The sequence below is a fragment of the Mesoplodon densirostris genome, chromosome 16, assembly GCF_025265405.1.
Source record: "Mesoplodon densirostris isolate mMesDen1 chromosome 16, mMesDen1 primary haplotype, whole genome shotgun sequence".
In the NCBI taxonomy this organism is placed as follows: domain Eukaryota; kingdom Metazoa; phylum Chordata; class Mammalia; order Artiodactyla; family Ziphiidae; genus Mesoplodon; species Mesoplodon densirostris.
In genome coordinates, this window is record NC_082676.1 from 67,404,863 (window position 1) to 67,411,971 (window position 7,109).

The following is a 7,109-nucleotide window of genomic DNA, read 5'->3' on the forward strand; positions in this document are numbered from 1 at the left end:
AAGCATATGAATAATGCTCCAGAGAATAGGGTGCCGTAGTGGAAAGAACTCTGTATAGGCAGTCAGGAAGCCTGGGTCCTAATCCCTGACTTATCCCTAACCTACACATTTGACCTTTGGCTTGTTGTCACCTCTCTGTGGCTTGGCTTCTTCCATTTGTGGAATGAGAGGGTAAATGAAGAAAATGATCTCTAAGTCCTTTTGTAGTTTTAATAAACGGTGATGTCATAATGCTACGGTACTCAACAACAAAATGGAAGGACTGAATTCTGAGTCTGAGTTTCTCTCCCTTTGCATTATGCAAATCTGGAAACCTTCAGCATATAGACAGGGGAGGGTCACATTCTACAGTAGGATTAGTAACCCTACTTTTTTGTTTGTTTGTTTGTTTGTTTTTTATGTTGGGGGTAGGAGTTTATTAATTAATTAATTTATTTCTGCGTGTTGGGTCTTTGTTTCTGTGTGAGGGCTTTCTCTAGTTGTGGCAAGTGGGGGCCACTCTTCATTGCCGAGCGCGGGCCTCTCACTATCGTGACCTCTCTTGTTGCGGAGCACAGGCTCCAGACGCACAGGCTCAGTAGTCGTGGCTCACGGGCCTAGTCGCTCCGCGGCATGTGGGATCCTCCCAGACCAGGGCTCGAACCCGTGTCCCCTGCATTAGCAGGCAGATTCTCAACCACTGCGCCACCAGGGAAGCCCCAGTAACCCTACTTTTGGAGTGGAGGGAAAATGCGGGGACCTGGAGAATGTAAAGGTGTGGGACTGCTCCTGTGCAATCCCAGGTAGAGAGGGTTGGGCAAGCATGAGTACTGCAGAGATAACCACCACGGCAGGACATTGGCTGAGTTTCTGAATCAGTGTGTTTAAACCCTTGTGATTGCCTGAGTGTTAAGAATACTAGGAGCATCTTTTGTTCAAATATGTGGTCTTTGACCCTGGTTCTGGACACAGAGCTCCTAAATCCCTTAGAATTTCCTGAGTGATAAGATCATCTTTTGTTCTAATGAGGCAACTCTTGGTAGGCTCTTGGATGAAGGCTAGTCATTAGAAAAACCAAACCATGATTAGAAGCCTGGAACTTTCAGCCCACCTCTATCCTCCAGGAAGAGGAGAGGGGCTGGAAATTGAGTTAATGATGAATCATGCCTATGTGATGAAGCCTCCATAAAAATCTCAAAAGTACGGCATTCAGAGAGCTTCCAGGTTGGTGAACACTCCCATGTACCTAGACGGTGTCACACCCCAACTCCATGGAGACAGAAGCTCCTGCTCTCACGACCTTTCTAGACCCTGCCCCGTGTACTTCTTTTTTTTTTTTTTTTTTGCGGTACGCGGGCCTCTCACTGCTGTGGCCTCTCCCGTTGTGGAGCACAGGCTCCGGACGCTCAGGCTCAGCGGCCATGGCTCACGGGCCCAGCCGCTCCGCGGCATGTGGGATCCTCCCGTACTGAGGCACAAACCCATGTCCCCTGCATCGGCAGGCGGACTCTCAACCACTGCGCCACCAGGGAAGCCCCCCGGTGTACTTCTTCATCTGGCTGTTCATCTGTATCCTTAATTGAATCCTTTGTTATATAATAAACTGGGAAACATGTTTCCCTGAGTTCTGTGAGCTGTTGTAGCAAATGATTGAATCCAAGGAGGGAGACATGAGAAACTCTGCTTTGTAACCATGTAGGACAGAAGTTGTGGGTAACCTGGAGACCTACTACTGTGATTGGCATCTAAAGTGGGGGAAATCATGAGACCCAGCCCTTGAGCTGTGGGGTTCATGATAACTCTGGCTAGTCTCAGAATAAAACTGAGTTGTAGGACATCCAGTTGGTGTCACAGAGGATTACATATGGGGGAAAAACCCCACACCTTTGCTAACCAGAAGTGTCAAAAGTGAAGTGTTCTGTGAGGGCAGTAAAGGGGGCGCACGCGAGTGTTTTTTCTTTTACGGTAGCCTTCTGTGGAAATCTTCACTTTACCTCTTTACCAGGTCCGGAAGGCACTAGTATTTCTAACTCAACTAGTATTTCTAACTCAACATAAATGTATACTTCTGTATTTTCCCAGAAAAATATAATGGGTTATGTCAAATCCTGCCATAGTCAACTCTACAGCATGGGAATAAACCTGAATGGGAAAACCTTTCATTTTCAAGACTCTCAGCCCATCTCCCAGTCTCCCTCCCAGTCCCTGCAGTTCCTTTCTAACTGGCACACACCTCTTTTGTCTCCCCCCCCAAGTGTTGTCTCTCCTAGAAATGGAAGGAAGTGGCATGGCTGACCACAGCAGGTGAAGTGTCTGACGTCATTTTCTGTTATTTTTATTCCCCTGCTTCTAAGACTTCAAAGTGAAACACTGTCCTGGCCAACTGTCAACCTCAGGCTGGTGAACACGTCGTCAGGTTCACATGAAGGAATTTTACCTGTGTCTCATTGGCTCAAGGTAACCTTGGTTTATGCCTGTTGCCCTATAGTAAGTATTAATAGCATCCCCTTTTCCTATCAAAGGGTCCTGGGTGGCACATTAAATGATATAGACACTCTAGCTTTGCCTATCATGCCAGGAACCATACTGGTGCCAAGAAGTCCTAATCACCTGGATTCAGATGGTGACTTTAAAGTATTTTTTGGTCCATGTATTGATATATAAAGAACTCATGAGGTCACCAAATAAAACAGTCTCCCCGTGATAAATATCCATTAATTGGGTACAAAGGCAAATCAGAAATAGGTTTCATTTTCTCCATTTTCCACGATTATCTCCTGCTTAGTATGGGGTGCAGGTTGTTATGGTGATGAAGTGCAGCTCACGTAGAGGATAATTATAAAGGATGTCGCACTGTGACCTGGAGATGTCACATCACTTATTCCCCTGATGTCTGTGAAGAGTGGCTGGTTGAAAAAGTAGGCATGAGTACTGTGGAAGCTTGGTTCTGGCTACATCAACATCCTGAAATGCAGAGCTGTGTGAGACTGACCTTTTCCAGGTCCTCCTCTGAACTCTTCTTTCTACTCCAGTCCCCTTTCTCTTCCTCGCATTCCTCACACCCAGAGGTTGCAGGAAGGAAGCAGGAAGCCTAGCTCATTCCATTTTGACTAATGGTTAGATTAAGAAAGTGTCTATAGAGTTGAGTCAGTTATATGAGTGTTGAGTTGTCATGGGACTGCTTTACGGTTGATGGAGCCTGGATAGTTCTTGGCTTCTGTATCTGGTATTCTGCCATCAGATAATATCAAATTCAATGGATTGTCATTGGGTGGTTGAATATTGCTTTGCATCCTAGTTCCGTTTAATCAGTCAGTGTCCCTGTATTCATCACTGACATTCTGGCAGCATGGAGAAAAGGCGCTACTTGCACTGTTCATAGGTAATGAATGCTTGGTCTTTAGAGAAGCAATCATCCACACAAATTCAGGTTATTTTTAAAATTTTCCCAGATTATGTCTTTTTCAGAAAAACATGAAGTACTCTTCCTTGTATGCCCAAGGTTTAAAAATGTAATTTTCAAAATGGGCCAAGTCTTTGACTAGTGATGTATAAACTAGGGTTCTTAGTAGTCAGTTTATAGAGGTACCTTTGAAGAGGACAGAATTGACAGTACAATAAGCAAATGCCTATGGCTGGGAAACACCCAGGCCACGTTTGCAGCATCTTTCAACCTAATAGTGTGTGAAATCATGCTGGACTATTTGTGAGCTTTGTCTTGCCACCTTTTCGAAGCAAAAAAAATATTGACTCTCCTTCTATACTCTCCACAAATACGGACCATGAGCTTGTAGTGTGGACTACAAAGTCATAATACTGATTGAAATGCGTTATGTTTAAGTAGTGATGATCAATTTGTAAAGGTCCTTTACATATGCAGCCTCGTATAATTCTTTCAATTATATGATGAGATATTACTGTCTCTATTTTGCTAATGAGTTTGGAGGTTGGTCTTAAGCTGAAGAGATAGATTTGGGAGTCAAGTCCGCTCAGTTTTGGAGAGTAATAGACTATGCAACTTTCCAGAATCGTACAAAGAAGTAATGGTACACTGTCCTAGGAACTATTTGAAGGAAAGGAATGCTGTTTCCTTTAGCTTATTTGTCACGAGAACTAGTCTTATCTGAAGCAAAGTTATTTTTGGAAGTGCACTTAGTTTGTAAAAAGGATGGGTGAGCTGACCTCATGCATTCAAATGTCCGGGATACAAGCTCCTGGCTATGAGGTCCTTAGGATCTTTTTAGCGTGCAGACTGGATGTGCACACAGTGGAAAGCAAAGTGTCTCTTTCCATGTTCACACTACTGGAGCAGTTGAGTTGTGTTGGCTATAAAATGCCATGTTTGCTGTCACCTGGGAGACTTAATGAAGCATTCTCCATGCAGGAGGGATGATTCTGTCTGCTGACTCCTGGGCTTGAAAGCAGATGGTGGAGGAGCCCACAGCTTCTGGAACAGCACAGGTGGAGGTCATGATTTGATCCTACTTGGTTTCCTTTAGAAGTCTCCTTCTTTCCTTTTTCTGCCATTGCCCTTTGTCTTCCTACTGAAAGGCTGATTGTCCCAGAAATGTTTAAGGAATATGTGTGAACATGTTTGTATGTGTAAATGTGTCTGTGTAAAATTAGTTTTGCTCCATAAATCCACTTTTCTCAAGAGAAAGGTAATAAAGCAGGTTGGAAACACCCTCTTGAAGAACACTCATAGAAAAAAAATTAAATAGATACTTTCTAAGAAGAACCCAAATATTTCAGTCATTTGAACAGCTCAATTCCAGGTCTCTAAAATTCCTTCCTCTCCTTCCCTCCTCCAGTCCCCTTGTTATAGAAGCACCTGGGGAAAAATGTGCTTCACATCGGGCCAGTCAGGCAGGCACTTCCATGCCACTTTCCTGGCAAGAGGAAGGTCAGCTTTGTCGTCTGATTCGTTCTTAAGGTTCTCCAATTAGAGGCTTGTGAAAGAGCGCTGAGACTGTGGGTTTTGTGCATCTCTCATTCTCTCCCATCTTCTCCTTTCCCAGCCTCACTGTTTTTTAAGCATATTGAAAACATTTAAGATTGTGTTAGATCTTCAAGAGCCGCTTAGCTGGTAACTCATCCCAATTGTTCTCAGATGCAAATGCAGTTGCCAAGTGGGCTGGCAGTAAGTCTCAGTTCATTTCAATACATGTGTAGCTGTTTGAGAGTTAATAGAAAATTAGGATCAGAGCCAATATTGTCATGCATGGAGGTGACATAGGATCTAGACTCACGTGGCCAAAGTCAGGTCTGTGGTACTTGGTAAAGCAGAGCGGATCCAGCCTTGAGATCATGCTTTGCAGGTTCCCAAACACACTGGAAAGTGAAAGAGCTACCATTGTCAGTCCCACAAGTGTAGTTCTTACAAAAGAAAGACCCTAAGACATGAAAGAGCTTTTTATCACTTTGAAAACCTCTATTACTATTGAGAAGCAGAACTTTTGCACTTCCTCATGATTTTATTAAGTACTAAGCTAACTGAACAGGCACCTTTTAAGTGCCTGAAATAAATCATCTGACTTTTAAACCTCTCTAAAGAGTCTATATAGGTATGAAATTATATATAATGTTAATGAAAATAAGGACCATTAAATGCTCTTTGATTTTACAAAGGTGATGATGCTCATTTGTAATTCCCACAGAGGGTGCAAACTGTGAGTAAAATTTCCTAGAGAACCAGACCCAAAATTAGTTCTTCTAAACATATGATAGCATCCAACAAATGACCTAGGCAGATGAATACAATACAGGCTTGTGCTTCCCATGGAAACTACATGCTCTTTGTTCAGTGTCTCAGGAGTTAATCAAGTACCCACTCCAGATGACTGGCCAACAGGCAAAGGGGACTTGAGACCTTCTGACATTGAGACCTTTGGAAGCACCTTTGCCTTTCTATATACAGACTGAGCACATTGCCAGCTCACAGGCAGAAGAGCACTTTGTTGAGTTGTCTGTCAGCAGTGGAGATCAGTTTTCACCAAGCTACTCAAATTTTCCTCCCTTGTCTCAATTGTGACCAGCCACAGGCATTTGTAAATGTGTTCATGGTAGAGAATGGCCATAGGCCTTGAGCCTACAGGTATAGATTCCACGACCTTGGTCTACTTCAGCCATAGCTATTTCTGAATGCACAGTTGGGCTGCACCCTTCATCCTTCTACCCATCACCAATCTATCTCCCACGTTGTTCTAAAAATCATTGTTGGCTGTGGCTGGTTGTATTTCCAAAGACAGCTGCAACAATATCTCCCACCCCACATGGTCTTCTTATAATGTGACTCCAGGGCTCCTCCCATTGAGTGCTGGACTCTATGTCCCTTGTCCTTGAACATGGATGGAACTTTGTCATTGCCATGACCAGCAAAGTATGGCAGAAATAATACTCTGTGACTTCCCAGGATAGATCATTAAAATGCTATGCACTCCTGCCTTGTTCTTTTGGTGCAACTGGTCTTGGAATCCAGCTCCCTGCAAGAAAACCAAACTGGCTCCTACAGAACGTCCATGTGTAAGTGTTCCAGCCAATGGCCCAGCTGAGACCCCAGTGAAGTGCCAGCAAAACCCACCAGACACTAGAGTGCTGATGCCTCCAAATGATCCCAGTCGCTCTTTTTGAATCTCCCCATTTAGGCCCCAGACATTAAAGAGAAGCGAGAAGCTGTTCCCACTGTGCTTCATCCAAATTCCTGACACACAGAATCCATGAGCGTAATAAAAAGATTGTTTTATGCCATTAAGTTCTAGGGTAATTTCTTATGCAGCAGTAGTAACTGGAACATTGTCAAAGCTTAGAGTTGGATTGCTTTCAAGCCCTGAAACAGAAAATCATATTCCATCCTCAGAGTCTTTCCATGGCTCATAAAAACCCTCACGTTTCCACAAGCTGCAGGCTTCAATGAGAGCCAACTGAATGAAGTGTATGAGCTCAAAGTGCCTCAAGACAAAGGCATAGCTCTTTTCTGAAATATACATTTTTTAAAGTAAATAACAGTCTATTTCATCCTTATTTAAAACATTTTCTTAATCCTGGTGCCTTGAAGGACAGTATTCTCTTGGAGGAAAACCTTAAAAGGGAGATGCATCCTTCCCTCCTTCTACAAATTAGAAGGGGCTTCT